We start from the raw sequence: 10669 nt of genomic DNA on the forward strand, positions 1-10669 counted from the left end.
GAAAAAACCATCATATCTTATATTAAGAGAATATAATGATCTGAATACATAGATATGTTGGAAACATATTTTCCAAATATACTGAAGAGTATCAGGTATTCCAAATAACTAATTACCAGATACCAAAATATAATATCATATCAGTCCAAAAACTTTCAGAATTGTCTTAGACCGATCAACACATATTAACAGGCCAAACTGAAAAGATTTACAAGATTGAAAAGCTTTCAAAAACAAAACATATCAACAATCCCTGATAAGAGAAACATAATTGAGAATCAAGGTCCAAAATCAGCCATTTAGGTCGTGACTTGCCAAAATTCGCAACATAATAGAGTTCAGAGGCGCCCTTGAATCTTGAAAAATATTAGCATTCCTCCATTTCCACAAGAACCAGTAGACAAGGATAAACAAAGTTCACTGGGATAAACTCTGCTCGCTCCACCATTTAAAGCCATCCTGAACAGAGGAAAAGACTAGGTAAGGAAAACCAAAAGACAAATAAAGTTCATACCAGATATGGAGAGATGAAGCACATTGGAAGAACATATGAAAATTTGTCTCAGCTGCATTCTGGCACATGGCGCATCTGCCCGGACCATGCCAACCTTTCTTTTGAAGGACCTCCCAAGTAAGGTTCCTGTTCCTGAAGACAAGCCACGAGAATAAAATCATTTTAAGTGGACATGTCGCCTTCCATAGTTGAGGAGGAAAGAGCAGGTCAGAATTACACGAGAGGCATGAAGACATTGAAGCATATAAATCCTTTACTCGAATAGGCTGAGAATATCGCGGAAGAGCCCAGACCAGAGCATCCCTCGAGCCCGAACGATGAATCCCCAAGCTGTTTAGGCTTTGTAAAACAAAGGGCCAAAGGGGACGCATGGAGAGAGGTAAAAGTAAGTCCTCCCCTTCCTTCCTTATAGGAGATGAGTGAGACCAAGTTTTAATCAGCTTGTCCCACGTGAAAATACCCTTTGAATGAAGGAAGGAAACCAAGCGAGGAGAGAAAGAGGAATCCAAACCATTAACTATGGAGTCGAAACCAATGAGAATGCTTGAGCCCGAGAATATTTTCCATCGCAAATTTTCCATGAAAAAAGGCTGAATTTTCCTGAAGCTTAACCAGATAGCAGACCCTTTTTTAATGCCCAAAGATTTCCTTCTGTACCAGGACTCCAAAATCCTGCCTTTTAAATATTTCATATTAATAACTTTGCTCCACGGACCCTTACCAAAGATACCTCGATGAAGGGACTTACAAAGAAGGGCTTTCCTGAAAGTCCTCATATCTAAAATACCCCAGCCCCCCGCCTTCTTCGAATTAGAAATAGAATCCATCTTAACTAAATGAATCTTATTATGAGAAGCTTTACCTCCCCATAGAAAATTGGCAGCCAATGAGCTCATTTTGTTAATAATAGAAGCGGGAAGGAAATAGAGGTGGGCCCAGTAAACCGCCAATTGAGATAGAACTGCCTGCACCAAAATAAATCTGCCAGCTAAAGAAAGAAATCTTGACTCCCATCCAATTTTTTTTTTTGTAGAAGCGGTCAATTAACCATTGCCAATCCTGTTTGGAATTACCTTTTGCCTTCAGGTTGAAACCCAAATATTTGAACCCTTCCTTGATCGAAATTGGGTTGATGCCGATCAGTGCAGCTATCCATTGAACAGTATCCATATTTGACTCATTGTGATATAGCGAAGATTTGTTCCTGTTGATAACTAATCCAGATGCTATCTGAAACTTATCAAGGATTTCATTTAGGCAATACCAGGTTTCCCTGCAGAGCATGGAAAAAATGAGGACATCGTCAACAAAGAGATTGTGTGATAGGAAAGTGTCCTTGCAGATCCTGATCGGCCGACATCTTCGTTCTGAAACAACGTTGTTGATCTGTAGGCTGAGAGAGTTCATTACCAAGATGAATAGCAGAGGGGAGAGGGGACAACCCTGACGAAGTCCACTCTCCGCTAGGAAAAAAGATGATGGAATTCCATTTATAATGACTGAATATCTGACATTTCCCACACACGCCATTATCCAGTTGATGCCTTGTGATCTCAACCCAGTTTTTGCCAGCAAGATTCTTAAGAAGCCTCAGTCGATGCAATCATACGCTTTTTTCAAATCAATCTTTAGGATAGCCGCATCGATATTGTTTGACAACATTGAGAACAAACATTCCTGAGTCATGGCCACAACATCCAATATGTTCCGGTCTTTTAAAAAAGCGTGCTGATCCCTTGTTATAAAGGAGTTAAGAACTGGCTTCATCCTTTCAGCTATAATTTTTGAAATGATTTTAAACAAAATATTACATAAAGAAATAGGTATGTAGTCGTGAAAAGAGTCTGATCGATCCTTTTTCGGAATAAGAGCAATCAACGTGGAAGATAAAGCACTGTGAATACTACCTGACATACGGGAGGCCTCCACCATCCTCAGCAAATCCGCTTTAAACATGTCATAGAAGTGTGAGAAGAATTCGATTGGCCACCCATCTGGCCCGGGACTTTTATCCCTTTTGAAAGCTTTAATAGCAGCTTGGAGCTCCTCTTTCGTTACCGGCTTAAAAAAGTTATCATTTGCTGCCTCGTCAAACATCTCTGGCATCAAGTCCACAACCTAGAAGATATCATTAATGTTACCCTGTTGCCTTCTATATTGATTCTGAAAGAACCTTGTTGGTTCTGCAGAGATTTCTTGCCGAGAGTAGAGGAAACCTCCATTGCCATCTTTGATCTTTCAGATAGAGTTTTTCCTTCTTCTGTCATTTGCAAAATTATGAAAAATACTTCGAATTTCGGTCCCCTTCCTTGAGCCATATGGCTCTGCTCTTAAGCCTCCATGAGGCCTCTTCCTTTAGTAGCAACATTTGTTTCTTTTTTTCCAGTTTTCTAATATGACTTTTTTGCTTGAAAGTCAAGCAGTCTGGGTTTGCTGAGTTGATAAAAATTTCCAATTCATTTTGGATGACTTTCAGCTCATGTTTATCCTTCTTTTTCTTTCGGATTTGCCAGTCCTTTGCTACGGCCCTCAGACTTTGGATCTTTTCCCGAAAAGTCATGAGAAGGGCCATTTCAGATTCCTGTAGTTCCTTCCATTTTTTTAATATAGTTTCATTGAAGGATTGGTCTTCTAAAAAGATCCTATTGAATTTGAAGGAATAACCAAGCCTATAATCCTTTTCACGCCATTCAAGGAAAATAGGCCTATGATCAGAGGTGAAATCATTCCCAATAAGAGAAAACGGCATTCCCCATTTTGCAATGATGCTAGCATGAATGATAAAACGATCGATCCTCTTTGCAATGTAGGCTTGCCCCGTCCTACTGTTATCCCAAGTAGGCATCATTTTATCAGGCATGATATCCACTAAGTTCCTATTTATGCCTTTCCTCATAATTATATACTAGCATTATAAAAATTATTCATTGTACAGAAGATTGATGTGCAGAGGTTGACACAACGAGTTGTGCACAATGAACTTCCGCACAATGACAATGTGAATGTCGAGGACTATGTTGTGTAGGTACCACTAATCGGAAATGAGCTTGGCAATATTGAGTTGAAGTCAAGTTCCTAAAATAATGTTATTGGTATGATGTTATTGGCATTTAATAATGCATATTTGTTGTTTGCAATATTTTAGATATAAATTATGCAAATTTATATATTTATGAATATCACTACTCAATTGAGCGAAATTTGGATTGTTCTTTAATGCAAAGAACTTGTAACGACATTAATCATCGTAACATTGAGCAAAATCTTTGTTTATGGTTATTTGTAACGAGAAAATTTTTATGTTTTCATTGCGTGGATTTATGTATCTTTTGACTTCCTGTTGAAGGCATTTATATTTGTTATTCACAATAACACTGAGACAAGCGGTGGACCGATAGATATTATTGTGAATATTTTAATTATAAATAATGCTTTTTATTGCTAATGTATTAGTATTAAATATTTTGTTTTTGTTTTTGCAATATTTTAATTATAAGTAATGGGTATCTCTATATTTTCAAACATCAACAGTCCAATATCATTGAACACAAGGTTTCTTTATGGTTATGTGGTAGTCTATTATGTGGAGGAAGATTTCAAGCTTTGATTCTGTGAATGCTTGCATTTCACATTAAAAGTTTTTGTAGTTTTTTTTCTAGGAACTCATACGTAAGCGCTAAGTTTGGCTGAAACTAGAATGTGTGAATTGGGGAGAGGAGCGATGACCACAAAGAGATGAAGAAAGCGACCCGATGAGGGTTAGGGTTTGCAGCCGGCGACCTGAAGCCTGAAGCTTCCGTACCCGTGACTTGGAGCTTGTGCAGTCCTCGGGCTGCTACTGCTATACGGCTAACACTGTTCCAAATTTTCCGTTCTTCCGTTGCGGGAAAGCTTATTCCTCTTCGGTTCCCTCACCTCCCTCTACCGTTTCACACCACCTGCTCCTGGTCTCAACAACGACGGGCACAAATTTTTTTACGACGGCAGCTGGCACGGGATTTTCGGAGTGGTTATGGAGGATCTAGTAGATTATTCGGAGGACCCTTTGGAGGGCACCCCCATCTGGACAACTCCACATGAAAACTTGTCAGTCCTATATAAGTACAAAAATGAGCTTTCTAACGATATAGAGACGCTGCCCTCTTTCTCAGGACCCTCGTGCTTGGTAGCCACTCATCCAGAGATCACCCCCTCCTGGCCGACTTTCTCATCCTCTCCTACACCGCCGCGGACCAAAAACCTTGTGATTTGCTCCGAAGGACCTACTCTTGCCAGCTCCTCTTCAGGTTTTGCTTCATTCCCTCCATCAACAAGCTCTCACAACCCCTCTGTGGCTCCTCCCGGCGATCTCTCAGCTGGGATCCCCTCGGCCTTGTTTTCCTCGGCTCCCCCTTCAGGCAGCTTCACTTTGATTCCGCCAATCTCCGGAGCCTTTCTAGCGGGGCCTTCCTCTGAGCCTTCGAACCCTAACCCTCCCATAACCCCGCCTTCGAGAGGTCCTCCGCAGGCTCATTTTGATGTAGGGTTTCGGCCAAGCAAGAAGCAGAGGTGTGTAAGATCTAAAGCACAAGAAGCGTTCCTCAATTTGGGTGAGGACATCCAGTTGGGAGATTCTATGGAAACAGTAGACAGGGTTCTGGTAGGCAGAGTACGAGGAAGAAATTACATAGTGGCCAGGTTGAAGCAATGGGTGGCCGAAGTATGGGGACATCATCTAGTTGACCTTCCCTTTGTACAAACCTTTGTCAAGGGATGGTTTGTGCTAAGATTTGCACGAGCTGAACATACAAATTGGGTCCTTTCATCAGTATGGCACATTGAACAGGCTCCTGTCCTTCTGCGTAGATGGAATCCACTCTTTGATCCAGAGAGAGAGCATCTAGGAGCAGGCCCACTCTGGGTGTGTCTACCAGGACTTCCCCTTCAGTTTTGGTTTGAGGATGTATTTAGGCGCATTGGAAATACCCTAGGCACATACCTGGACCATGATAAAGCCTATCTGTCAACTGGTATGATGGCTTATGCAAGGATTTTGGTACATTTAGATACCAGGGAGGGATTACAGGAGCACATTACTCTCCAATGGAGAAATTTAACAAGGATGCAGATTTTGGATTACGAAGGGGTGCCCTTTCATTGTAGAAGATGCCATAAGGTTGGCCACCTCTTTCGGGACTGCCCTCTTAACAATAAGGCAAAGGCTGGGGAGACTCGCAAGGCAACGCTAGCAAGGAATCATCAATCACAAGAAAAGCCCCCACCATCAGGAGAGGCAGAGACACATGCTAACTCTGAAGCAACCAAGAAAATTCCTACCAAGTGGGACAAAACACTGCATCGGCCTCCCTCTCCTCCGCTCACCAGGGCTAGGGCGGCTGTTGGGGCTGTGGTTTCTTTGGGTAAGAGCTCCCCCATCCCCTGTACTTCTCAAAATTATGCTCTGTCTAAAAGTATTTCTCTCTTTGCAATTGAAAATTTTAAGGTTAATGAAGGTCTGTCTCAGTCTCCCACCTCTGTGACCTATCTCCTCCTTCCCCCCTTCCCCTTTGACTCCATTATCCCTCCTTCCATTCTGGAGCTCCCCCCCACCCTTTCCCATGCTCCTGAGACTGCCCCCCCCCCATTACCCGACTTGATCCAAGGCGAAGTCTCTTGTCCTAGATCTTCTAGGCATTGGCCTCGATTCGACCCCCTTCCCTCCAAAGCTCCCTCGCGGTCGTCCCTCTTCTCTGTCCAAAGCTAAAATACAAGTCGGGGAGGATATAGCCTCAGGGAGGCAAAACACCATCCAAAGGGCTCTTAGAGCATTGAACGCCCTGGCAGAACCCCCCCCCCCCCCCCATGAAGGTCCTCTCATTCAACTACAGAGGGCTAGCTAGGCCCGATAAAAAACTAGCTTTTCGAAGACTAATCATGGCCGACCCTGTCGATGTAATTCTCCTGCAAGAAACCTTGGGTAGTGCTGAAGCTATCTCCCGCTTGCTTGAATCGATGCTCCCAGGCTGGTCTTTTCAGGCCCTTGATGCATCCGGAAGATCAAGAGGCATTGCTCTAGGATTTAACACCCGATCCATCAATCTTATTAACTATTGGGGGCGGCCCTGGGCATATTGGGGCAGATCTATTCTTAGCCGACCTAGGCACCAAGATCAAGCTTATTAATGTGTATGGGCCATGCCATCATAGGCCTGAGTTCTGGGAAAATCTTCTGAGCTCTGAGATTTTTCGGAAGGACCTTTTAATTCTGGGAGGGGACCTCAACTTCTCCTTAGGCCACTCGGAATCCTAGGGTCATCATGCCCAGTCCGACCCCCAATCGGATTTCTTTGAGAACATCTTGGAAGCTCATAGTCTGGTGGACATTCCATTAGCAAAACTGCATCCCACCTGGAGGAATAACAGAGCCGGGGAAGATATCCTATCCAGAAGACTAGACTGTTTCCTTCTCAAGGAAGGCCTTCTAAGCATAGGGCTCAATCTTAGGCAGTGGGTGGGCTCAGGAGGACTATCAGATCATTTTCCTATCTACTTTGAAATCAGAGGGAGGATTGATAAGCCTAAGGGTCCTTTTAAATTCAACTCTTCCTGGCTAAAAGATGCATCCTATGCTCACTTGGTCAAGAATTTCTGGAAGGCCCATCCCCCTGATGCTAGAGGGAATATTGCAGAGGGTTTTGTGCATAACCTAAAAGAATTGAAGAAACTCTCTAAAATATGGGCACACAATAAGAGAGTTCAGGATGACAAAACCCTAAGGGAGACTGAAGCTGAGATTGCTGATTTTGAGAATAATAAGGGTGGAGTTTTCACTTCACCTGAACATAAGGATAAGCTCACATCCTTATATGCCTCTCGAGGCAAAATCTTAAAGGATAGAGAAGAGACATGGAGACTGTGAAGTAGGGAAATCTCGTTGCTTGAAGGTGATGATAACACGAAATTCTATCATAAATTTGCAAATGGGAGGAAAGCATCCAATACCATTTGGCAGCTCATTAATGAGAATGGGAACCCCATAAATACATTCCCTCAGCTATCATCTCTGGCAACTTCTCACTTTAAGCAGATTTACAGAGCTCCCACCAATGCCACCCTAGCGGAAATCATTCGAGTAGCTCAGCTCTTTCCCTGTTATGTGGATCAAGAGGAGGCATCAGAGTTGGTAAAGGAAGTCTCGATGGGAGAGTTGGAGGCTACACTCAAATGTTTCAAGAGAGACAAGAGCCCAGGACCAGATGGCTGGACAATGGAGTTCTTTCTGGCTTTCTTTGAGACATTAGGCCCAGATCTCCTTAAGGTTGTTGAGGATTCCAGGAGCGAAGGCAAGATGCATGAAGCCTTCAACTCCACTTTTATTGCCCTCATACCCAAATCTGACAACCCAGCCTCGTTTGATGATTTTCGGCCCATTTCTCTGTGTAATTGTATCTACAAAATCATAGCCAAGATCATAGCCAACCACCTGCGGCCTATTCTATCCTCCCATATCTCACCTGAGCAATTTTCCTTCCTCCAAGATAGACAGATCCATGAGGCGGTTGGAACAACACAGGAGGTTCTGCACTCTCTTCAGACTAAGAAAATGAAAGGTATGATACTTAAGGTTGATCTCTCAAAAGCCTTTGACAGAGTAAGTTGGCTCTACTTAAGAATGCTTTTAACTCATATAGGGCTCCCATTTGTCTTCATTAAATGGATTATGTGTTGTATCTCTAATATACCTTTCAGTGTGTTGGTAAATGGAGTGGCTTCCCCTTTTTTTCACTCAGAAAGAGGTCTTAGACAGGGATGTCCTTTATCCCCATTGCTCTTTCTGCTTATCATGGAAGGACTTAGCAGGCTCATCAAAGAAGATCACTCCAGAGGTAGACTTCAAGGGATCAAAATAATAGATGGATGCATTCTGACTCACTTGTTATTTGTGGATGATGTCTTGATCTTCCTTAATGGAGGTATAGGGGATCTGACTACCCTGAAGAACTCTTTCTCCCTATTTCAAACTGCTACAGGCATGATTTTCAATAGCAACAAGTCCACATTGACAGCTCCCGGCTGCTCGCCTCATGAGATTCATTATGCCCTCCAATGGTTCAACTTCACCCTTCTAAGAATGGAGGAAGGGCTAAGATACTTGGGTTACAAGCTAAAACCCCTGGGATACGGAATCGTAGACTGGATCTATCTAATAGCAAAGCTAGAAAAAAGGCTCAATATTTGTATCACAAGTATTTATCTAGGGCCGGCAGATTAACTCTAATAAAAGAAGTACTGGAGGCTACTCCTGTGTACTGGATGGCTCTAGCTTGGATACTGAGGGGCATTCTCTCTAGGATTCAAACCCTTTGCAGCCGGTTTCTCTGGAAGGGCAAACATCCTGGCAGAATCTTTGCCTGGGTTAAATGGGAGGCTCTCTCTATTCCAAAGAAATGGGGAGGCTGGGGAATCAAGAAGCTGGAGGACTTTTCCTCAGCCTTAGCAGCAAAGCTTGGCTGGCAGCTCATCACCTCAAATAGTCTGTGGACAAAGGTGGCCACCTCCAAATACATTGCACCTCTAAATGTGATGGACTAGCTAAGACAACCCTCAAGAGTCAACACAGGGATATCAGTAATCTGGAAGGCAGTGCTAAAATATCTGGAGATCATCAGATCCGGCCTCACATGGAGAATACAAGATGGAAATGCTGTGAGGATCGGGGAGGATCCCTGGATTGGATGCGGAAATGCCCACAAACTGCCCCCGAGCTTAAAGCCTACCTCAACGAAGTGGGAATTACTCATATCAGCCATATTGCGGACCTTGAACATACCTCTCTATTTCAACAAGCCTGGAAATCAGCTCGAAGCTTGCTTATTCCTCAGCAATGGGAACAGACCTGGAAAAACTATACATCGGCCTTGACCGAAGCTCATATCAGAATTCTAGAAGGGACAGACGAGATAATATGTGCACATGCAAAGTCTGGGAAATACTCTCCTAAGGAGGGTTATTTGGTACTAGCTGAAGCGTACAAACCACAAGATATCGAGTTATGGTGGAAACATTTATGGAAGCATATATAATTTAAAGTATATATTTTACAATAGTCTTTTTTTATTAAAGATCAAGCAAATTAGTGTTATCCACATTGATAACGATTACTAGTTAATGGTTATCATTGAAATCGATAATAGTTAAATTTCGTTTTAGAAATTGAATGTCAATTCGTGATTTAGATGACTTATTACCTCTTACACATTATATATATGCTTGTTGCCTGTAAAAACAATTTGTCAATGTTCATTTTGTTCTGAAACTATTAAGTGTTTTAAGGTATTGCTTTATAATTTGTCTATTGTTTTTTGCATTTGTTACTAACACCGAAGAAATGGCTCAAAGAAACAATGGAAGGGGCACAAAGGAAGATTTACATGCAGGAAGCGAAGATATTTTAATGCTTAGCCAAAATATCTTAATTCTTAGCAAGGGTATTTAATGTTAATGCATAAAATACTATAACTTTGGCAAATGGTTAGGCATCACGAATATGAACTAGATATCGTAAGAACATTATCAGAAGAGTTATTGCAAATCATGAACAGATGAATCAGTTCTCGATTCTGATAGCATAATCAGTACAATCGTTAATTCCCAGAAACAATGGTTAATTAATAGAGAAAGTGTTATCAATTTTTTTGCTATTTGCTAAATAGATTTTGAAATTTAGTATATGCTAAAGGCTATGTATTGTATTTTTTCGGACAAAGTTAATGCAAAGAAACATATCAAACTATTATGGATTACAAATCTATGTATAAATGCAATATGTTTTATAATTTATTTTGATTTAGAAAATCGTTTGAGCTTTGTATGACAAGTTATTTGGATATTTTTTAAAATCTTCTATGGAATAGTTATTTAAATAGGAAAAAAATATTGAATTTGTAAACAAAGAAGATTGTTTGTAAAGTAATGTCACCGAGTTTGAGTAGTTATAGAACTTGCAAATTTGATAAATCAAGAAAACAATGCAAAAAACAATAATGAGGGCAAAAAAAATAAAAAAATGACATAGCATAATACAAAACATAGAGCCAAAACAAAATAAATAGTTCATTGGATTACGTTTATGTACAATGTCATAGTAGCATTTGCATTGGTAGAAAAAATTGTCTT

Source organism: Pinus tabuliformis, chromosome 3_1 (genome assembly GCF_031772625.1).
Source record: "Pinus tabuliformis cultivar Carrire ecotype Pingquan chromosome 3_1, CPIR1, whole genome shotgun sequence".
NCBI lineage: Eukaryota > Viridiplantae > Streptophyta > Pinopsida > Pinales > Pinaceae > Pinus > Pinus tabuliformis.